This window comes from Bos mutus, chromosome 18 (assembly GCF_027580195.1).
Source record: "Bos mutus isolate GX-2022 chromosome 18, NWIPB_WYAK_1.1, whole genome shotgun sequence".
NCBI lineage: Eukaryota > Metazoa > Chordata > Mammalia > Artiodactyla > Bovidae > Bos > Bos mutus.
In genome coordinates, this window is record NC_091634.1 from 24,238,730 (window position 1) to 24,263,001 (window position 24,272).

Sequence of the window (24,272 nt, forward strand, 5' to 3'; positions counted from 1 at the left end):
TAATATGCCTATGCCCTTCTCCCCCACCGAGTTCACTGATCAAAGGCCCTGCCAGAGTAGCAATGGATAGCCTCGCATAATGGGAACTGAAATTCTACTTAAGAAACCAGCTTTGCCAAAACACACTACCTTTTAAAGTGAAACATTCCATGCACATATTAACCTGATTACAGAAAGGAAGGGGGCTCTTTTTTCCTTCTGTACCCTGCTAATAATTTTCTGTCAAGTCTGATTTGGCTTTAGCTATACTCCAAGTTCTTGTGATGTGCCCTGATCACCAGTAAACTGAAAACAGAAGGTGCTGCACTAACTCTGAAACAGGATGCTCTGGCCATGAATTCAGACGCTGCAGAATTCAGTTCTTTGCCAACAAGGAAGGCCAGTGACTTTTTCAGTCTCTGACAACCAGCAGGCCTGCCTCTGATTCACACAGCGAAGGAATCACATGGAGAAAATGGTGGAAATAATTAAGGGTTCTTAGAGTTAACAGAAGCATCAGCTCATTACATGGGGCCCCTGCCTCCAAAGGGAGTGAACCATTGTTGCTGCTTAGGAAAACAACGACTAACAAAGCATTTTGAAGTCTCAATCAGTTCCAGCCCCATGTTGAAGAATTGGTTAGGTAACAGAAATGGGAAACAAACCATATTTTAAGGAAGCAGTGTCATTTTTTTCTGTCCAATAAGCAAAAAGAAATACTTCATGGTTTATTTCACTGTATTACAGGATAACCTGGTACCTGCACAGCTGAGAAAATTTTGTCCCTAGACGGAGTATCAAAGATTGCAATATTGTGCAGCTGTCCAAATAGAGGGCCAGTCCACAGAGGGTCTGCACACGATGGCCACCTTTCTTTCCAACACATCAGAGGACAGTTCTTGGTGGAAGATAGGCAGATGAACTACATGGCTGCTTTGGGAGCCTCAAGCACTAGAATGTGGCAGATTACAGACTCTGTCAAGTTTTACAGTCTTTCAAATCCCAAGCTCCTTTGCCTACAATTATAAACATAAAGAAGCACAGACTTCTCTGGGAAGAAATATGTTTTATAAGAAAGATTTCTTGTAGGGCTCTGTCCTTATGTTTGCACAAACTCTAAGGTGTGGAGCAGTTGCTATATCCTCAAGAGAGTCCAGCAACACCCTAGACAAACAAGAAGTAAAGAAAGGGCAGAAGTGGTCTAAGCTAGTCATTTTCTGTTTGTGTTCAGCAACTAGAAAATTATTTGCTAATAAGGACCAAGGTCCTTTTCAGTGATGTCCTATAACTTCAGGCAAATGTCCTGTCAAAACATATTAAAAACTTGAGGTTTTATCTGAATGGACCACTGGATAAGCGTAAATAGACATGCTATTCCATTGTCCCTGGTATGTCTGCTGGCTTCCTTTTCTTTTTTTGATATGTTCTCCATTGTGAAAGCTAGAGGACTAATCCAGAGTGGATGTTCTGGATACCTTGCCTGGGTTCAGTGCTCCTCTTGACAGCCCTCCAGCTGTCTTCTAGAGTCCTGAAAGATCTGTTGCTTATAGATCAGAATATCTTATTAGCATGGGATTTATTTTCTCTTTTTCTTGGGCAATCAGAGGAGGCCATCTTCTAGATTGACACTGTTCATAATTTCTTATAGTTATGGTAGAGAAGACAAGAACAAGGTAGTTACTTAAATACACTTGGCCTTTCAATCTCGCTTTTCTCTAAACAAGGAATGACCACTGATGAAATTCTCAACCACATGAGCCAAGAATCTGCAGTGATTCACTTCTTGGCACTCAGTAAAGAAGAACATGGTTTTAAAGTGCTGAGTCCAAACCTAAAACCGAATAAACGGGGATGCTTTGATCTTGAGTGCTTATCTTTATAAATTGTAGCTGCAATGGTTGTAATTAGGTACCAAAATGTAGGAAATCATTTGTAAATTCTTGTTAGAGATTCACATGCAAGAGTATGTTATTATAGGCAGTCTTTATATCTAATGAACCTTTAAATTAAAAAAAACTACAATATAAATTATTCTTTAGAAAGAAAGTGAGGTTTCAGAAAATATTTCATTTCCTTTTGTAGATTTCTTTCATTTATCTTTATCACACTATGATATGGTATGTTTTACCAAGAGAACATTTACTAAAAGGGTTGAGCAGCATGACTACCTTACTTGAATTTTTAAAATATAGAAAAAGAAATGAGTATCCCTCAGTGTATTGTAAGGAAAGCCATTATAACCAGTCACTATAAATGGGATCCCAATGCACATACATGGAAGGAAAGGAAGGAGGGAGGGAAAGAGAAGAGGGTGAGAAGGAGTGGGTAGAGAGGGAGGGGAGAGGAAAAGAAAGAAAAGTAAAAAGAAAGCATGCAAGCTGAGGAGTGTGTACATATCAGTTCAGTTCAGTCGCTCAGTTGTGTCTGACTCTTTGCAACCCCATGAACTGCAGCACGCCAGGCCTCCCTGGCATGCTCCGACTCCTGAAATTTACCCAAACTCGTGTCCATTGAGTCAGTGATGCCATCCGACTATCTCATCCTCTGTTGTCCCCTTCTCCTCCTGCCCTCAATCTTTCCCAGCATCAGGGTCTTTTCATATGAGTCAGCTCTTCACATCAGATGGCCAAAGTATTGGAGTTTCAGCTTCAACATCAGTCCTTCCAATGAGCACCCAGGACTGATCTCCTTTAGGATTGACTGGTTGGATCTCCTTGCAGTCCAAGGGACTCTCAAGAGTCTTCTCCAACACCACAGTTCAAAAGCATCAATTCTTTCGGCACTCAGCTTTCTTCACAGTCCAACTCTCATATCCATACATGACTACTAGAAAAACCATAGCCTTGACTAGATGGACCTTTGTTGGCAAAGTAATGTCTCTGCTTTTTAATATGCTATCTAGGTTGGTCATAACTTTCCTTCCAAGGAGTAAGCGTCTTTTAATTTCCTGGCTGCAGTCACCATCTGCAGTGATTTTGGAGCCCCAAAATAAAGTCAGCCACTCTTTCCACTGTGTTTCCCCATCTGTTTGCCATGAAGTGATGGGACTGGATGGCATGATCTTCATTTTCTGAATGTTGAGCTTTAAGCCAACTTTTTCATTCTCCTCTTTCACTTTCATCAAGAGGCTCTTTAGTTCTTCACTTTCTGCCATAGGGGTGGTGTCATCTGCATATCTCCTGGCAGTCTTGATTCCAGCTTGTGCTTCTTCCAGCCCAGCGTTTCTCATGATGTACTCTGCATATAAGTTAAATAAGCAGGGTGACAATATACAGCCTTGACCTACTCCTTTTCCTATTTGGAATCAGTCTGTTGTTCCATGTCCAGTTCTAACTGTTGCTTCCTGACCTGCATACAGGTTCTCAAGAGGCAGGTTGGGTGGTCTGGTATTCCCATCTCTTTCAGAATTTTCCACAGTGTATTGTGATCCACACAGCCAAAGGCTTTGGCATAGTCAATAAAGCAGAAATAGATGTTTTTCTGGAACTCTCTTGCTTTTTCCATGATCCAGTGGATGTTGGCAATTTGATCTCTGGTTCCTCTGCCTTTTCTAAAATCTGCTTGAACATCTGGAAGTTCAGGGTTCACGTATTGCTGAAGCCTGGCTTGGAGAATTTTGAGCATTACTTTACTAGCGTGTGAGATGAGTGCAATTGTGCGGTAGTTTGAGCATTCTTTAGCATTGCCTCTCTTTGGGATTGGAATGAAAACTGACCTTTTCCAATCCTGTGGCCACTGCTGAGTTTTCCAAATTTGCTGGCATACTGAGTGTAGCCCTTTCACAGCATCATCTTTTAGGATTTGAAATAGTTCAACTGGAATTCCATCACCTCCACTAGCTTTGTTCATAGTAATGCTTTCTAAGGCCCACTTGACTTCACATTCCAGGATGTCTGGCTCTAGGTCAGTGATCACACCATGGTGATTATCTGGGTCGTAAAGATCTTTTTTGTATAGTTCTTCTGTGTATTCCTGCCACCTCTTCTTAATATCTTCTGCTTCTGTCAGGTCCGTACCATTTCTGTCCTTTATTGAGCCCATCTTTGCATGAAATATCCCCTTGGTATCTCTAGTTTTCTTGAAGAGATCTCTAGTCTTTCCCATTCTATTGTTTTCCTCTATTTGTTTGCATTGATCACTGAGGAAGGCTTTCTTATCTCTCTTTGCTATTCTTTGGAACTCTGCATTCAAATGGGTATATCTTTCCTTTTCTCCTTTGCTTTTTGTTTCTCTTCTTTTTCCATAGTCCTTATGAAAAGATTTCAGACAGGAAGTTAAGGAGTAGGCAAGAGAATGGAGCTGGATGGAAACATAAGATATAATGGGCCTTTAGAAAGAGGATTAAGTGAAGTATTCTCAGCTATATCAGCTTTAACTATTGTTTAAAATTTTCTTTCATATTCCTTGCATTAAAACCTTACTGAAATTATTAAATTTTTACTAAATTCCTAAACAAAATAGTCTCACTTTTTTCACTTTTTCCTCCTGTGCCTATTGTCATCCAGAAAAGTTTTTCTGAGGGTTTAAAAAGCACATGATAATTCACTTACAGTAGTCTGAAAGAACAGAACATTCTAAGAAAAATTTAGAACTGTTTTAAGTTCTGTAAGTGTGCCAGGCACCTCATGATTCTGGGTACTTGCTTCAGTGGATTTGCTTTGCTGTAATGTCCAAGTGATAAGGGTGGGAGTAAATCACCAGGCTTATGGGAGAGAGATACCTTCGTCCCCCAGAATATCAAGATCAAACCCAGAATAGGTCAGTGACACAATTTTAAGCCTCAAAGTTCTTAACATTGATACAGGTTCAGGTTCCATTGTTCCCAGAACCACAGTGACTTTTTCATCACTAGCGTGATGTGTGATGGAGCTCATCACGGTGTCACTGTGCCAGAACATGCAAAACCAGGGCTGTGAGCTGGCTCTAGGCTGACAGAGGCACAGTGTGGCTGCATGAGACAGTGTTTGCATCTGAGCCTCTTCTCCATTGGGGTGCACCTGACATGGACCCACTTTTCTTGGCCCACTGTAATACTAAGCTCATTTGGTATAAGGTGTGATTTTTCTTTTGTTGTTTGTTATGTTTTAAATAACATTTAAAACACATTTTGTAAAAGTAGTATATTTGGGATAAAATTCAAACAGTTAAAAGGGAATACAATGAAAATTGTCTGTCTCCCACCCTGACTCCCACTTTCCTCAAAACCAACCACTGTTACTAGTATCTTTTGAATCCATCAGATACTCATTGTGCACATACTCACATTCTTGTACATATAGATTTATATATGTATAAAGTAAAAAGGCAATGGCACCCCACTCCAGTACTCTTGCCTGGAAAATCCCATGGACAGAGGAGCCTGGTAGGCTGCAGTCCATGGGGTCACGAAGAGTCGGACAGGACTGAGCGACTTCCCTTTCACTTTTCACTTTCATGCATTGGAGAAGGAAATGGCAACCCACTCCAGTGTTCTTGCCTGGAGAATCCCAGGGACTGGGGAGCCTGGTGGGCTGCCGTCTCTGGGGTCACACAGAGTTGGATACGACTGAAGTGACTTAGCAGCAGCAGCAGCTTATTATATAACCTCTGTTGCATCTTGAATATTTAAAAACCCATCTTGTTTATTTACTGTGAAAAACACACAAGCAGAAAAGGGCTTAAAGAACTTAAAAGTCGAGTTTAACTGAATCATATAAAGGAAAATCTTATCACCCAGGTTAAGAAATAAAACCCCAGAAATCCAGAAGCACCTTCTTTTTTCCACATGCCCCTTTCTCATCACACCCTTAACATAATCACTGTCCTGGCTTTCATGGAAATTCCATTCTTTGTTTTCTCTAAAGTTTTACTTTGTAAGTATGCTGCTGCTAAGTAGCTTCAGTCGTGTCCAACTCTGTGTGACCCCATAGACGGCAGCCCAGCAGGCTCCCTCGTCCCTGGGATTCTCCAGGCAAGAACACTGGAGTGGGTTGCCATTTCCTTCTCCAATGCATGAGAGTGAAAAGTGAAAATGAAGTCGCTCAGTCATGTCCGACTATTAGCGACCCCATGGACTGCAGCCTACCAGGCTCCTCTGTCCATGGGATTTTCCAGGCAAGAGTACTGGAGTGGGGTGCCATTGCCTTCTCCCCTTTGTAAGTATAGATATATAAATAAAAGAATTTCCAGTTTGGGGTCTTCACAAAAAGGGCTGCTAGAAGAATGCTTTTGTGTTGCAAGTGAGTGCGTATGGATGAGTTTCTTTAGGGTATACAAATATGAGTGGAATTGCTGAGTTATATGTCCTGCATATCTCCATCTTTACTGTATAATGCCAGAGTGTTGTCCAGTTCACATGCCCACATTAGTTTTCAAGAGAATTCAAAATCTATAGCAACACTTGGTATTGTCAGATTTGTAGCTAATCTTGTGGATATGTGACATCAGCATCATTTTTTGCCTTTAATCTCTATCCCCCTGAGATTATGTTTTCACATGTTAATCAGCCTTTTGAATTTCTTCTTTTGTGAAGTGCCTGTTGAGGTTTTTGCCCATTTATCCACTTCCTGTTGTTTTATTAATGACTTTAGTGGGAGTTCTTTGCATATTGGAATACTAGTACTCTGCTTCATTATACATGTTGCTTTCTCTTCCTCCATGGCTTACATTTCATATTCTGCCTAGTGTCTTTTGATATGCCAAGAAGTTCTTAATGTTAATACAGTCAAATTTGTCAGCATCTCCCTTTCTCATAAATTATTTTTTAAAGAAGGAATCTCCAAGTTCATGAAAATATTCTTCTGTATTATCTTCTAAAATTTTAATATTGATTCGCTAAAAGAGATTTTAGGTCAATTATACATCAGAAAATGATGCTACAGAGGGGTCCAGTGTCATATTTTTTACCCTTGGATAGCCAGTTTTTCTGGTACCTTTTATTGAAAGGACCATTATTTTCCTACTCTGAATTTTGTCATAAATTAAGTATCCAAATATGTGTGGGTTTGCTTCTGGGCTCTCTCTTCTTTGTTCTCTTTGTCCATCTATGCACCTGTTCACACAGTTTTCATTGAAAGTGAAGTCGCTCAGTCGTGTTCAACTCTTTGCGACCCCATGGACTGTAGGCTACCAGGCTTCTCCATCCATGGGATTCTCCAGGCAAGAATACTGGAGTGGGTTACCATTTCCTTCTCCAGGGGATCTTCCTGACCCAGGGATCAAACCCAGGTCTCCCACATTGGAGGCAGACGCTTTAACCTTATAGCTCTATAATAAGCCTTTATATTGATAGAATGAGATATTCTATATGTTTATTCTTCAAGAATGTTATGGTTCTTCTTGGCCTTTTGGATTTCCATATGTCTTAGTCTTCTCAGGCTTCTGTAACAAAATATTCTATAACTAGATAGCTTACAAGGAGAAATTTATTTCTCCTAGTTTGGAATGCTAGAAATCTGAGATTAGAAAGCCCTTTTGGTCAAGTGAGAGCCCTCTTCCATGTTGCAGACTTCTTGTATCTGCATGTGGCAAAGAGTGAACTAGCTCCCTGGGGTCTCTTTTATAAAGGACACTAATCCAGTTCATGAGTATTGTGCTTTCTTGACCTAAGCACCTCCCAAAGACCTCCACTTGCTAATACTGCCACCTTGGGCATTAGGTTGTCAACATATGGACTTTGGGAGGAGACAAAGATTTAGACCATAACACCACATAAATTGTAGAATTAGCTTATTGAATTGGCTACACAGTGCAGCCTATTCAGTTTTTGGTGGGTATGATATTGAATCATATACATCAAATTAGAGGGAACTGACAATTTTGAAACAGAAGAAAGCTAGAGGACTTCTGGTACCTGATCTCAGGACTCAGGACTCTGAAGCTGTACTAATCAAGACAATGTAGAGCTGCTGATTTGGATAGAAGTAGAGATAAATGATGCAGAATAGGAAGTTCAGAAATAGTGCCATACATATATGGTCACTTGAGTTTCAACAAAGATGCCGAGGTTATTCAATGGAGTAATGATAGTCTTTCCAACAAATGGTACTGGAACAACTGGACATCTGTATGCAAAAAAAAAAAAAAGAGAGAACCCCACCCATGCTTCACATAGTATACAAAAATAGTAACTCAGAATGAATCATAGATTTCAATGTAAAATCTAACATTATAAGACTTCAAGAAGATGTAGGGGGAAATCTTAAAAAGTCTAAAGTGACCTTAGCACAGATTTCTCAGCTCACAGAAGGTACATATTATGGAGGAAAAGTTGACAAATTTAACTTGAAATTTAAAGCTCTGGTATTCAAAATACAATGTTAATAAAATAAAAAGATGGGTGGCAAATAAGCAAATGAATAGATTGTGCAAGTCATTAGTCGTAAGGAAAATAAAAAATTGAAATGAGATACCAATACACATTTTAGAATGGTTATAATTTAGAAAAATGGATACTACTGAGTACCTGTGGCTATGCAGAGGAATCAGAACTGTTTCTGGTGGGAGTGTAAATTGGTATTATCATTTTAGGAAACAGGCAGTGTGTTAGTCACCAGTTGCTACATAGATTATACATATTTAGCAGTTTAAAACAACACACATGTGTGATCTCACAATTTCTATGAGTCAGGATGCTGGGCTTTACTGAGTCCTGTGTTTAGGTCTCTTAACAAGACTGCATCTGAGGCTCAGTTGAGGAAAGGTCTGATCTCAAGCTCATGTGGTGGTTGGGAGGATTCAGTTCCTTGTGGGCCATCAGATTGAGAGCCTCAATTCATTGTCGGCTGTTGGTTGCTCTCAGTTTCTTGCTAATGGGCTAAATCATATGGTATCTTACTTCATCAGAACCAAGAAGAGAGAGAATAGAGGAAGTCTTCTAATAAGACAAAAGTTAAAATTTTATGTAATGTAATCATGGAAGTGACATTCTGTCACTTTTTATGTGTTTTGTTGGTTAGAAACAGGTTCCACCTACACCTAAGGAAAGCATATTACACAGGGCATGCATACTAAGAGGCTGGCATAACTGGAGGTATCTTAGACTCTGTCTACCGGAAGTGTCTTCTTATAAAATTGTATATTACACTTACCATTTTTGTTGTTTTTGTTTAGTTGGTAAGTCATGTCTGACTCTTTGAAACCCCATGGACTGCAGCACACCAGGCTTCCCTGTCCTTCACTATCTCCCAGAGTTTGCTCAAACTCATATCCATCAAGTTGGTTGATGCCATCCAACAATCTCGTCCTCTGTCATCCCTTTCTCCTTCTGCCCTCAATCTCTCCCAGCATCAAAGTCTTTTCCAATGAGTCAGCACTTCGCATCAGGTGACCACACTATTGGAACTTAAGCATCAATCCTTCCAATGAATATTCAGGGTTGATTTCCTTTGGGATTGATTGGTTTGATCTCCTTGCTGCCCATGGGACTCTCAAGAATCTTCTCCAGCAACACAATTCAAAAGCATTAATTCTTCAGCGCTCAGCCTTCTTTATGGTCCGGCTCTCACATCCATACATGACTACTGGAAAAACCATAGCTTTGACTGTACGGACTTTTGTCTGCAAACTAACATCTCTGTTTTTTAATATGCTGTCTAGGTTTGTCACAGCTTTTCTTCCAAGGAGCAAGCATCTTAATTTCATGGCTGCAGTCACTGTCTGCAGTGATTTTGGAGCCCAAGAAAATAAAGTCTGTCACTGTTTGCATTGTTTCCCCTTCTATTTGCCATGAAGTGATGGGACTGGATGCCATGACCTTAGGTTTTTGAACGTTGAGTTTTAAGTCAGCTTTTTCACTCTCCTCTTTCACTTTCATCAAGAGGCTTTATTTCTCTTTGCTTTCTGCCATTAGGGTGGTATCATCTGCATATCTGAAGTTATTGATATTCCTCCCAGCAATCTTGATTCCAGCTAGTGATTCATCCACCCTGGCATTTTGCATGGTGTACTCTGCATATGTTAAATAAGCAGGGTGACAGTATACAGCCTTGACATATTCCTTTCCCCATTTGGAACCAGTCCATTGTTTCATATCCAGTTCTAACTGTTGCTTCTTATTGTGCATACAGCTTTCTCAGGAGGCAGGAAAGGTGGTCTAGCATTCCCATCTCTTTAAGAATTTTCCAGTTTGTTGTGATCCACAGTCAAAGGCTTTGGTGTGTGTAGTCAATGAAGCAGGTGTTTTTCTGGAATTCCCTTGCTTTTTCTATCATCAAACGTGTGTACATGCTGAGTCACTTCAGTCACATCCAACTCTTTGGGACCCTATGGACAGTAGCCTTTTTTGTACAGTTCTTCTGTTTATTCTTGCCACCTCTTCTTAATATCTTCTGCTTCTGTTAGGTCCATACCATTTCTGTCCTTTATTGTGCCTTTTGTTGCATGAAATATTCCCTTGGTATCTCTAATTTTCTTGAAGAGATCTCTAGTCTTTCCCATTCTGTTGTTTTCCTTTTTCTTTGCATTCCTCACTTAAGAAGGATTTCTTATCTCTCCTCGCTGTCTTTGGAACTCTGCATTTAGATTTAGTATTTCTTATCTCTCCTCGCTGTTCTTTGGAACTCTGCATTTAGATCTTTCCTTTTCTCGTTTTCTTTCTTTTTTTTTTTAATTTTGTTTTATTTTTAAACTTTACATAATTGTTTCCTTTCCCTTCTTTTCTCAGCTATTTTGTAAGGCCTTCTCAGACAACCATTTTGCCTTGTTGCAATTCTTTGTCTTGGGGATGCTTTTGGTCACGGCTTCCTGTACAGTGTTAAAAACCTCTGTCCATAGTTCTTCAGGCACTCTGTCTGCCAGATCCAATCCCTTGATTCTGTTTGTCACTTTCACTGTATAATCATAAGGGATTTGATTCAGGTCATACCTGAATGGCCTAGTGGTTTTCCATACATTATTCAATATAAGTCTGAACTTTGCAACCAGGGGCTCATGATCTGAATTACAGTCAGCTCCTGGTCTTGTTTTTTCTGACTGTATAGAGCTTCTCCATCTTGAGCTGCAAAGAATATAATCAGTCTGATTTCGGTATTGACCATCTGGTGATGTCTGTGTGTAGAGTCGTCTCTTGTGTTGTTAGATGAGGGTTTTTGCTATGACCAGTGTATTCTCTTGGCAAAACTCTGTTAGCCTTTGCCCTGCTTCATTTTGTACTCCAAGGCTAAACTTGCCTGTTACTCCAGTTATCTGTTGACTTCCTACTTTTGCATTCCAGTCCCCTCTGATGAAAAGGACATCTTTTTTTGGTATTAGTTCTAGAAGGTCTTATAGGTAGGTCTTCATAAAACATTTACCATATAACCCAGCAATCCTATGCCTAGGTATTTACTCAAGAGAATGTAAAACATACGTCCACATAAAAATCTACACAAGAATGTTAATAGCAACTTTATCAAAAATTGTCCCAAACTGGAAAAAACTCAAATACCCATCACCTGGTGAATGGGTAACTACATCATGGTATAGCCCCTGCTGCTGCTGCTGCTAAGTCACTTCAGTCATGTCTGACTCTGTGTGACCCCCATAGATGGCAGCCCACCAGGCTCCCCCGTCCCTGGGATTCTCCAGGTAAGAACACTGGAGTGAGTTGCCATTTCCTTCTCCAATGCATGAAAGTGAAAAGTGAAAGGGAAGTCGCTTAGTCGTGTCCGACCCTTAGCGACACCATGGACTGCAGCCTACCAGGCTCCTCCATCCATGGGATTTTCCAGGCAAGAGTACTGGAGTGGGGTGCCATTGCCTTCTCCGATGGTATAGCCACAGTGGAACACTATTCTATGAAAAAAAGAGATGGAACTCTTGACACATTTAGCAACATAGATGAATCTCCAAAGCCTTATGCTTAGTGAAAGACACCAGACGCAAAAGTGTACATACTGTTCAGTTCAGTCACTCAGTTGTGTCCGACTCTTTGTCACCCCATGGATTGCAGCACGCCAGGCCTCCCTGTCCATCACCAGCTCCCAGAGTTTATTCAGACTCATGTCCATTGAGTTGGTGATGCCATCCAACCATCTCATCATCTGTCATCCCCTTCTCTTCCCGCCTTCAATCTTTCCCAGCATCAGGGTCTTTTCAAATGAGTCTGTTCGTCGCATTAGGTGGCCAGAGTATTGGAGTTTCAGCTTCAACGTCAGTCCTTCCAATGAATATTCAAGACTGATTTCCTTTAGGATGGACTGGTTGGATCTCCTTGCAGTCCAAGGGACTCTCAAGAGTCTTCTCCAACACCACAGTTCAAAAGCACCAATTTTTTGGCGCTCAGCTTTCTTTATAGTTCAACTCTCACATCCACACATGACTACTGGAAAAACCATAGCCTTGACTAGACGGACCTACATACTGTATGAAAGTGAAAGTGAAAGTTGCTCAGTTGTGTCCGACTCTTCGTGACTCTTTGTGAATTCTTCAGGGCAGAATACCACAGTGGGTAGCCATTACCTTCTCCAGGCGATCTTCCCAACCCAGGGATTGAACCCAAGTCTAGACCCGGGTTCACTGGTGGTGCCATAGTTAAGACTCCATGCTTCCAATGCCAAGGGCAGGCATTCAATCCCTAGTCAAGGAACTAAGATCCCACATGCCTCATGGAGCAACCAAAAAAGAAATATTAAACCCATCATTCTTAACCTATAAAAAGCTAATAGGAATTAGTACTCTTCACTTGCTCCATGGACAGTGTAAGAAGTATAAAGGATTTTAACTCCATTTACTTTCTCCTAACCTAAATGCTAATGTTGTATATTTAAATTCTATGTATTTTTTAAAAACTACACATCTGTTTTTTATACCATCAGTATTTATTTTATTGAAATGTAATTGATACATAATGTATTAGTTTTAGATGTGCATAATGATTTGATATATGGATAGATTGCAAGTGAATGTCACAGAAAGTTTAGTTAAAATCCGTCACCACATGGTTTTTAACGGAACTCCTGTGGCATTCACTTGCAGTATATCCATACAGCAAATCATTATGTCCATCTAAAACTAATACATTATGTCAATTACATTTCAATAATAAAAATAAATAAATGAATACTGATAGTATAAAAGAAATCCATCACCACACATAGCTAGGACTTCCCTGGTGGCTCAGTCACTGAAGAACTTGCTTGCAATGCAGGAGACACAGATTCAATCCCTGGGTTGGGAACGTTCTGTGGAGAAAGAAATGGCAATCAGCTCCAGTATTCTTGCCTGGGAAATCCCATGGACAGAGGAGTCTGGTGGGCTATATAGTCCATGGGGTCACAAGAGTTGGACATGACTTAATGACTAAACTGCCACCACCTCACATAGTTACAGATTTTGTCTTGTGATAAGAACTTTTAAGATCTACTATCTTAGCAACTTTAACATGTATAACACAGTGTTGTTAATAGAACTGTAGTCACTATGCTATACATTACATCCCCAGGATGTAATTATCTTCTAGCTGGAAGATTGTTCCTTTTTACCACCTTCACTTAGTTCACTTATTTCACCCACTTCCCCAGTCTCTAGCAATCACCAATCTGTTCTCTGTATCTCTAAGTTCGTTTTTTTTTTAATTCCACCCATAAGTTGGAGCTTAATTTTATTTGTCCTTCTGCTTACTTAGTATAATACCCTCAAGGTTACCGAACATGTTGCAAATAGATTTCCTTTCTTAAAACTGAGTAATATTCCATTGTATATATACATCACAGTTTTGTTTTTCATTCACCCACTGAGGAACATTTAGATTGTTTTCATGTCTTTGGCAATGCTGCAGTAAGTATGGGGTGCAGATATCTCTTTGGGGTAGTGATTTCATTTCCTTTGGATAAATACCCAGAAGTGGAACTGCTGACTCATATGGTAGTTCTGTTTTTAATATTTTGAGGAACTTCTATACTGTTTTCCATAGTAGCTGCACCAATTAAAAAAATCATTAGAATATAGTTGATTAACAATGTTGTGTTAGTTTCGGATATAAAGCAAAGTGATTCAGTTATACATATATACATTTTTTTTAGATTCTTTTCTCATATAGATTATCATAGAATATTGAGTAGAGTTCCCTGTGATATACAGTACATCCTTGTTGGTTACTCTCCATGGGCCAAGGAGACACAAGGGACAGGGGTTCAATCCCTGGGTCGGGAAGATCCCCTGGAAAAGGAATTGGCAACTCACTCCAGTATTCTTGCCTGGAACAATTCCATGGACAGAAGAACCTGGTGGGTTACTATCCAGGGGGCCACAGAGTCTCAGACGTGACTACACAGACAAGCACATATACAGTTGTGTGCATATGTCAATCCCAAATTCCTGATTTTACCCTCCCCCGTGCCTCCCCCTCACACTGCATTTCCGTTTTGGTAACCATAAGTTTGTTCTCCATATCTGTAAATCTGTTTCTATTTTGTAAATAAGTACATTTGTAACATTTTTTAAAACCAGATTCTACATATGAATGATGTCATATGATACTTGTCTTTCCCTGCTTGACTTATTAACCTAGCATGATAATCTCTAGGTACATTCATGTTGCTGCAAATGGCATTATTTTGTAATTTTTAATGGCTAATATTCCTTTGTATATTTGTATCACAGTCTTCTTTATCTACTTCTCTGTTGATGGACATTTAGGTTGCTTCCATGTCTTGGCTGTACACAGTGCTACAATGAGCATTGGGGTGCATGTATCATTTCTTTTTTAAAAGATTCTTTTAATGTGGATTATTTTTAAAGTCTTTATTGCATTTTTTATAGTATTGATTCTGTTATGTTTTGGTTCTTGGCCCTGAGACATGTGGGATCTTAGGTCCCAGACCAGGGATTGAGCCTGCACCCCCTGTATTGAATGTGAAGTCTTAACCAGTGTACTGTCAGGGAAGTCCCTCATTTCTAGTGATAATTTTCTCTGGATATATGCCCAGGAGTAAGATTGCTGGATCATATGGTAATTCTATTTTTGGTTTTTTAAGGAACATCCATACTGTTTTCCATAATGGTTGTACTACTTTACGTTTCTACCAACAGTATAAGAGGGTTCCATTTTCTCCACACCCTCTCAAGCTTTTATTGTTTGTAGACTTGTTAATGATGGCCATTCTGACCAACCTGAGGTGATACCTCATTGAAGTTTTGATTTTCATTTCTCTGATAGATAGTGGTGATGAGCATCTTTTTGGGTGTTTTTCAGCCATCTGTGTCCTCTTTGGACAAATGTCTGTTTAAATCTTCTGCCCATTTTCTGATTGGGTTGCTGTTTTGTTTTTTGTTTTTTGTTTTACATAGAGCTGCACGAGCTGTTTGTATATTTTAGAAAGAAATCCCTTGTCAGTCACTTCGTTTGCAAATATTTTCTCCCTTTCTGTGACTTGTCTTTTTGTTTGCTTATGGTTTCCTTCATTGTGCAGCTTTTACTTTTAATTAGGTCCCATTTATTTTTGTTTTTATTTTCATTACTTTAGGAAGTGGATCCAAAAAGATATTGCTGCAGTTTGTGTCAGAGAGTGTTCTGCCTATGTTTTCCTCTAAGAATTGTATGGTATCTCAATTGACCTCTAGGTCTTTAATCCACTTTGAGTTTATTTTTGTGTATGCTGGTAGAGAATATTCTAATGTTGTTCTTTTATATGTGGTTGTTTAGTTTCCCAGAACCACTTATTGAAGAGACTTTTTTTCCCATTGTAGATTTTTGCTTCCTTTGTCAAAAGATTAATTGACTATAGGTGTATGGGTTTATTTCTGGGCTCTCTATTCTGTTCACTTGATAATGTTTTTGTGCCAGTTTCATGTTGGTTTGATTACTGTAGCTTTGTAATATTATCTGAAATCTGGAAAGCTTATGCTTCTAGCTTTGTTCTTTTACCTCAAGATTGCTTTGGCAATTCTCAATTCTTTTTTTCCTCTACGTTTTTTAAAAAATTAAAGTATGGTTGATATACAATGTTGTGTTACTTTTGGGGATAGAGCATAATAATTCAGTTATACGTGCATATATGATATATGTAAAGTATGTATATATTATATAAATTCTTTTTCAGATTATTTTTCCTTATAGGTTATTATAAAATATTGAGTATAGTTCTCTGTACTATATGGTAGTTCCTTGTTGGTTATTTTATATATCAGTTCAGTTCAGTCACTCAGTTGTGTCCAACTCTTTGTGACCCCATGAATCGCAGCACGCCAGGCTTCCCTGTCCATCACCAACTCCCGGCGTTCACCCAAACTCATGTCCATTGAGTCGGTGATGCCATCCAGCCATCTCATCCTCTGTCGTCCCCTTCTCCTCCTGCCCCCGATCCCTCCCAGCATCAGGGTCTTTTCCAATGAGTCAACTCTTCGCATGAGGTGGCCAAAGTATTGGAGTCTCAGCTTTAGCATCAGTCCTTCCAAAGAACACCCAGGGCTGATCTTCTTTAGAATGGACTGGTTGGATCTCCTTGCAGTCCAATATATATAGTAGTCTGTCTATGTTAATCCCAAACTCCTAATCTATTCCTCACCCCCTTTCCCCTTTGGTAATCATAAGTTTGTTTTCTGTGTCTGTGGGTCTATTTCTGTTTTGTATATAAGTTCATTTGTATCATTCTTTTTAAGATTTCACATATAAGTGATAGCATATGATATTTGTCTTTCTCTCACTGCACTTAGTATGATAATCTCCAGGTCCATCCATGTTGCTACAAATGGCATTATTTCATTCTTTTTTATGTCTAACATTCCACTGTGTGTATGTGTACACACACCACGTCTTTCATCCAGTCATCTGTTGATGGACATTTAGATTGCTTCCATGTCTTGGCTATTGTAAATAGTGCTGCAGTGAAATTGGGGTGCATGTATCTTTTCAAATTACGGTTTTTGTTGGATATATGCCCAGGAGTGGGATTGCTGGATTATATGACAACTCTATTTTTGGTTATTTGAGGAGTCTCCATACTGTTTTCCATAGTGGCTGTATCAATTTACACCCCCAGCAACAGTGTAGGAGGGTTCCTCTCCAGCATTTATTATTTGTAGTTTCTGATGATGGCCATTCTGACCAGTGTGAGGTGATTGTAGTTTAGATTTGTGTTTCTCTAATTACTTAGTTAAGGCGTCCCTGGCAGCTCAGATGGTAAAGAGTCTGCCTGCAGTGCGAAAGACCTGGGTTTGATCTCTGGGTCAGGGAGATCCCCTAGAGAAGGAAAAGGCAACCCACTCCAGTATTCAAGCTTGGAAAGTCCCATGGATAGAGGAGCCTGGCAAGCTATATAGTCCATGGGTCTCAAAGGGTTGGACACAACTGAGTGACTTCACTTTGAACTTTAGTGATGTTAAGCACCTTTTCATTTGTTTTATTTGCCATCTGTATATAATTCTGGACCTTTTTTTTGCTTCCATATAAGTTTTAGGATTATTTATTCTAAGATTCTGTGGAATTTTTTCTAAAGTTCTGTGGAAAATGTCATGGGTAATTTGATAGGGATTGCATTAAATTTGTATATTGCTTTGGGTAGTATGGCCAATTTAACAATATTAATTCCTCCACTCCAAGAATATAGGATATCCTTTCATTTCTTTGAATCATATTCAGTTTCCTTTATCATTGTTTTCTATTTCTCAGTATATATGTCTTTCACCTCCTTAGCTAGGTTTATTCCTAGGATCTTTTTTTTTGGGGGGGGTGTGGTTTGATGTGATTTTTAAATGGGATCATTTTTTTACTTGCTCTTTTTGGTATTTCATAATCAATATAAAGTAACCCAACAGATTTTTGTACTTAATCTTATATCCTGCTACCTTGCTAAATTCATTTATCAGTTCTAGTATTTTTTGTGTAGAGTGTTTAGGGTTTTCTATTAGATTATCATGTCATCTACATATAATGACAATTTTACCTCTTCCTTTCCAATTTGGATACATTTTCTTTCCCTTATTTGATTATTATGGCTATATCTTCCAACACTATGCTGATGAGAAGTGGTGAGTGTGGGCATCCTGTGTATCATTCTAATTTTAGTATATATGCTGCTGAATCAAGTACATCACTCCCTCAATATTCAGTGGGTACTCTCAATTGCCCTCATGCTAGCTCTCTCCCATATGCTTTCTCTGTCTCTTTCTTCCTTTCTCCTTACATTCCCTATTCACCATGTCTTGCTGTGTGTGCTTTGTTTAGTTGTTCAGTAGTGTCTGACCATAGCCTGCCAGGCTTCCCTGTCCATGGTGAAAATCTAGGTAAGAATACTAGAGTGGGTTACCTCCTCCAGGGCATCTTCCCAACACAGGGATTGAACCCAGGTTTTGCACATTGTAGGCAGATTCTTCACCATCTGAGCCACCAGGGAAGCCCATCCATGTCTTGCTTACTTTTAATCCTTTTGATTAGTTTCTCCTAAATGTGGCATTTTAATTGCAGCCCTTTCAGGTCTTACCTTGCCTTGCTCCCCAGCTCCCTGACCCCATAAGGAGAACATGTAAAACCTCTCCTTGTTTTAGCCATTCTCATGAGTACTGGTTGGCTATTTTAGTGTTTCCCTTTTCTCAGGCTAATCTGATTCCTCTTCTCAGATACTTGTTGATGCTATGCAGGGCATGTAGCTTTGATGGTTTGTCCCTTTCTACTCATATTTGGGGTTTGTGAAGATACTGTGTTTATGGATTTTGGTTTTGTTATTCTAATCATTCTGTTTTCATGGGGTGATTTTGAGAGATTTTAAGTTATCTTCCATTACAATTTTTCTAGAATTTCTTTATCCTTACTCTTGAATAGTTTAGCAGGATATAGAAACCTACATTGTTAGTTCTTTTCTCTTAGTACCTTGTGGCTATACTCCATTGTCTCCTGTGCCTGTTCTTAATGATTAAAAAAAAAAAAAAAAACTTCTCATAGTCAAATTGTTTTATCTTTGCCAAATGTAAAGAGGAAATCTTAAAAGCCATCAGGGAGAAAAGTAGCTTACAGAGTACGTGTAATTTCACTGGGGTGCATCTTAGTGTGGGGTTAGTTCGTTTATCTTTCTTGGTATGTCATGTGCACTTTCAATCTGACAATATTTTTCCATTCTGGAGAACGACCATATCATTGTGTTACTGATTATCACTTATTACTGAATTAAATTCTGTTACTCTATTTTTCACATACAGGATTTTGTTTTTTCTGGCCATACCATGTAGCATCTTAGTTCCCTGACCAGGGATCAAACCCTCCCCCTCTACATTAAGGGTTCAGAGTCTTAACCACTGGACCACCAGGCAAGTCCCATATATAAGATTTTTAATTAGATTATTTTCTTCAGTCATACTTAATCTGTTTTTGTTTCATAAAGAGTAGTCATTAATATCATAGGCCATTAGATTTTAAGTAAATCCATCTGATTATTAAGTTGTTAATTATCTTTGTAAATTTTATTTTTCATGTGATTGGGAATTTTAATTTTGGAGCTTATGTGAAAGGTTTCCACTCCCCCCCCGCCCCCCGCCCAAATCTTTATAGTCCATTATTCTTCTCTAGTGGCTTTGAAATTGCCTCTGCACTGGCCTTAATGACTTGGTAAAAGTTATCCATGAAACATTCTGGACCTGCTCCTTTTCCTGGGGAAAGGGGGAATATTTATTTGTATAGCTCTTTGATGGAAGACCCCCTGGAGAAGGGAATGGCAACCCACTCCAGTATTCTTGCCTGGAGAATTCCATGGACAGAGGAGCCTGGTGGGCTATAGTCCATGGGGTCACAGAGAGTTGGACATGACTGAGGCAACTGAGCAAGCACTCATGATTAGCTCTTTGATAACAAAATAGTCTTCAAAGTTAGAGGGGTCCCTTATATAGCTCAGCTCATTAAATGGAATTCTGGAAGTCTGCATTTCTTTTTTCTGTACTCAACTTCTTTCTGTTGCACTTATACATGAATGACACATGGAAATATCTGTACTTGTATGAGATTTTTACAGATAGAAAATCATAAAAAATATTCTATGCATCTTTTTTCTAATGAATCAACCAAAGAAACCAGGTAGGAAAAACTGAAAACAAATTTGAAATTTCATAATTATCTAACTGCATTAGGATTATATTCTGATTTTTTTCCCCAGGTTTGGGGTGAGGCCTAGCTTTCAAATATTCTATAAACATTTGCATTTACTTAAAAAAAAAAAACAAAAAACCTTGTAACTCCTTTCAAACAACTGTTTAATACCACTCTTCAGTTTGGAGACAAAGATACAAAGGGTTTCAACTAGTACTTCCAAATTCCTAGACTGTTTTTTTTAACTGCAATTATTTTCTCTCCTAGAAAAACCATTTGTCTAGTATAGTTTTTATCCTGTCCAACCTAATTAAAAAAAAAATTGATTTCTATTTTCCATTTCTCTGTGCTGAAAAATGTCCCTCCCCCTTTACTTTGCAGGAAGTTTGGGGACTGAAAAAATTTTGAATTTTTCCATCGTCATTTTATAAAATTCTATTAATATCTGTACTCACTCATTTGAGACCTTGCCTCCCATGAAAGTGAAGGATGAGGATGAAGATGAGGATGAATACCCTTTGCTTCATTCTTTAATTCATTTAGTTGGTCATTCAAATTGTAAATGTAGGATAGCAGGCCATCTACATTTATACCTACACAAATCAGTGCCACACAAGGCATGTGCTGCTGTGAGGGGTCAGAAAAGGGACTGGACAGATGTGATAGCATAGATGTCATGGAGTGAATGACACTAGCTAAGCCTTTAAATATAGAGGGAAGAGTACAGGGTGTGTTTTGAAGGTGGACTGGTTAGTGGAGCAGATCTGCAGATCAGTACAGTGGGAAAAGTACCCTGAAACAAATCTTGAATTTTTAAAAGTAGGTAATGAGTTAACACTTGAAGCTTTTCATTTATCATAGATGTATTATTGTATTCCCAGTTTAAGTAGGATCAAATTTCTGTCAAAATAGTAAACAAAAACATGATTTGACTTTAGCAAGAATGACTAGTGTCTGCTGAAGCCTGATTTTTATCATTCTTCTGTATTACTTAGTGCAATGAATTCATCTCAGAGTGCGAATCATACTTCCACATTAATGGATTTCCTTGAGCCACATTTGGTTAGCCTGAAAAATTATCTGTGTGAAGGATGTCATTGAAATGAAAGCGATTTTTTTTTCTAAGACTGGAAATAACTTTATGAATAGTGATAACCCTTATATCAAGGGGGAAGAGCAGAAATAGTGTTTCTACTGTCAGTCATACCTCTGCTCTATGGGCTGACTTACAACTTCAAAACCTAGGAAGTGGTTTTTCCACTCTCCATGGCATTATGGCAAGGTAAAAAGTGGCTACAATTATGCATTTACCTACCTTTCTTGTAACTCCCATCACATAATTAAACAAAAGGATAAAGTAGTTGCAACCTTTGATTCTAAGAGTGAGTCAGCATCTATCATGTCCAGGGAAGTCTGTTGGGGAGATCAGACTCCTAAGTTAATTCAGACCTTTTGGGAAACTTCATAAACAAAGGTAGCAACTTAGAAAGTTACACAGAACTCTTACACACTATCTAAAAACTAAACTTGACTTCTGCTTTCAGCTGAGATGGAGCAGTAGCAACCAGATGTACCTTTCCCAGCTGAAAGAACTAAAAAGACAAAATAGATGAAAGAATGGTTCTTGAGACACTGGACACCACACAGTGAAGAACAGCAATCCCTGGGAGAGGAGAAACAAGGTAAGCCCTTTGATTATCTCACCTTACCACCTTAAGAGAGTTTCCAGCCTGCAACACAGGGTGAGGAACATAGGTGGAACCCAGCAGATGCCCTGAGCTGAAGGAAAGGGAAGTCTGGGGAAACCAAGGCAGCTAGAATTTGCAGGACAGAGTACCAGAGAAGCGAGCTCTGGAGATCTTCACTGGGTCATTACGCGTGCATGTTAGCAAACTACTTCAGGTTGGGAAAGAACCAGCTCAAAAGAGGGAAGAGCACCTGGTGCACAGACAGGGTGGGGAAAAGTTCATGGAACATTTGAGCAGAGATCTCAGAAGCATCCTTCTTCAGTAATGGGGAATAATTAGCCCTTGATTAGTGTTCTGGTCCTGCCCAACAAAACTTACATGTAAGATTTGAAGGGATCGGATTGGTTTGTTTTTCTGTAATAATTATTTGGCTCTGCCAGGTCTTAGTTGCAGCATGAGGATCATAGATCTTTGTTGCGGCACGTGGGATCTTTGGTTGTGGCGTATAAACCCTTCGTTGCAGCATGTTGGATCTAGCTCTCTGACGGGGGATCCACCCTGGGCCCCCTGCAATGGGAGTTTAGAGTCTTAGACACTGGACCACCGGGAAGTCCCTCAAACTTGTTTTATATACCATAAGTGCATCCAAGAACAAACTGGAAGTTTATAGGAATATAAAAATATCCAGCACCCAACCAGGTAAAATTTACAATAACTGGTATCCAATCAAAGATTACTAGTCTTGTAAAGAGGCAAGAAAACACAATTCATAATAAGGAAAGTAATCAAACCAACTTAGAACTTACACACATCTTAGGATTAGCTGAGGATGACAGTAAAGCAATTATTGTTACTGATATGTTCAGAAGTTGAAGTTTAGATATGAAAGATCAAAAATGAAGCACATTTGTTCCCTGTAGGAGCCACCATAGAGGGGTGGGAAGCGCACAGAGTAAAGAGTACCCTGCCCCCACACCTTGCCAATGAAAAAGTAACCTCACCAGACCAGAGCCTCAGTAAGCTATGAGTTAATTTCAAATGACCTAATACATATATAATTGGAATCCCTGAAGGTGAAGGAGAGAAGGAGGGAAAGAGATGGAAAAAAGATTTGAAAAATGTTTGAAGAATTTCCAATTTTGACAAAAAGTAGTATTTCACAGATGCATGAAGCTCCCACAAATCCCACATAACTAAAAATACACCAAAGCACATCAGGACATGATGTGATGAAACCAGTGGTACAGAGAAAAATCTTCCCACTAGCTGTCTCTTTTACACACAGTAGTGTGTATATGTCAGTGCTACTCTCTCTCACTTCGTCTCACCCTCTTCTTCCCCTCCTGTGTCCACAAGTCCATTCTCAACGTCTGTGTCTATTCCTGCCCTGTAAAGGGTTCATCTAGAGAAAAAAAAAAAATACATTAAAAATAAGGATGGCAGCAAATTTCCTACTGGCAACAATTCAAATCAGGCAACAGTGAAACACCATCGTTACACTATTTGAAAGAAACAAATAAGTTCAACTGATTACAAATCAGACTTTGAAAACTACTCAAAAATCAAACTTAGAACCATATAACAAAGAAATCAAAGCAGATACTATATAATAATGTCCTATCTACAGGCAGTATACCAAAGCTTCATTTATATGTTGTTATCCTCAAAGAATCCAACCAGTCCATTCTGAAGGAGATCAGCCCTGGGATTTCTTTGGAAGGAATGATGCTAAAGCTGAAACTTCAGTACTTTGGCCACCTCATGCGAAGAGTTGACTCATTGGAAAAGACTCTGATGCTGGGAGGGATTGGGGGCAAGAGGAGAAGGGGACGACAGAGGATGAGATGGCTGGATGGCATCACTGACTCGATGGACGTGAGTCTGAGTGAACTCTGGGAGTTGGTGATGGATAGGGAGGCCTGGTGTGCTGCGATTCATGGGGTCGCAAAGAGTCGGACACGACTGAGCGACTGATCTGATCTGATCTGATCTTCAAAGAAAAGGAAAAATGGCTCACCAGCCATCTACCATAGCCTTTACCAGCCCTCATACCAATATCAGCAATCTTATTTCCAATACCATCACTGTTTCTGACTAAAAATGGAGAAAGTTCACAGAGCCATAGCCTCCTAAAACCTGTGTCCCTGAGGAGTTCATATATGCAGAGGCTATCATAGAAATAGCCTACTCAAGCCTTTTCTCTGTGCTAGTGTAGTTTTTACTCAGTTGTTCCCATGCCTCTTCCTGATGTTTATTTTGCTGGATACTAGAATAATAGTATTTTTTTAAAGCTCTTCCTGTGTTTTGGGCTGGAAAGATCTTGGTGCTTTCCTTTTTCAGTTTTGTTTCATGTACAATTCATTTACTCTTACAGTCTCGTTTTAGATACTACTGCTCCCAACCTGTGTATTCAAACCACCTCAAAAAAGGCAATGGCAGTGGGCAAGTTGTGACAACCTATTCCTTTGCTTCTAGTCTGTCTCTGTAACCCCAGACATTTAAGCTGTTGACCCACCAGCATGGCGAGGCAGGAATGCCTATTCTGGCAAACAGAAGCCAACTACAAGCCATCCTTTTCTGTGACCACATTAATCACTAGAAGCTGGGCATGGAGAGAATGAAGCACAGACTCAGTA

General features: G+C 39.3%; 1 long non-coding RNA gene across 1 annotated transcript in view; it reads left to right on the plus strand.

Annotated features, from left to right (window-relative positions):
• The window catches only part of LOC138991678 (uncharacterized), a 150,652-nt gene extending 129,029 nt beyond the window's left edge, over positions 1-21,623 (plus strand). The window contains exon 3 of the long non-coding RNA XR_011467550.1: positions 21,493-21,623. This is a non-coding gene — a long non-coding RNA (uncharacterized lncRNA). The remainder of the gene's footprint in view (positions 1-21,492) is intronic.
• Positions 21,624-24,272: the final 2,649 nt, after the last annotated feature.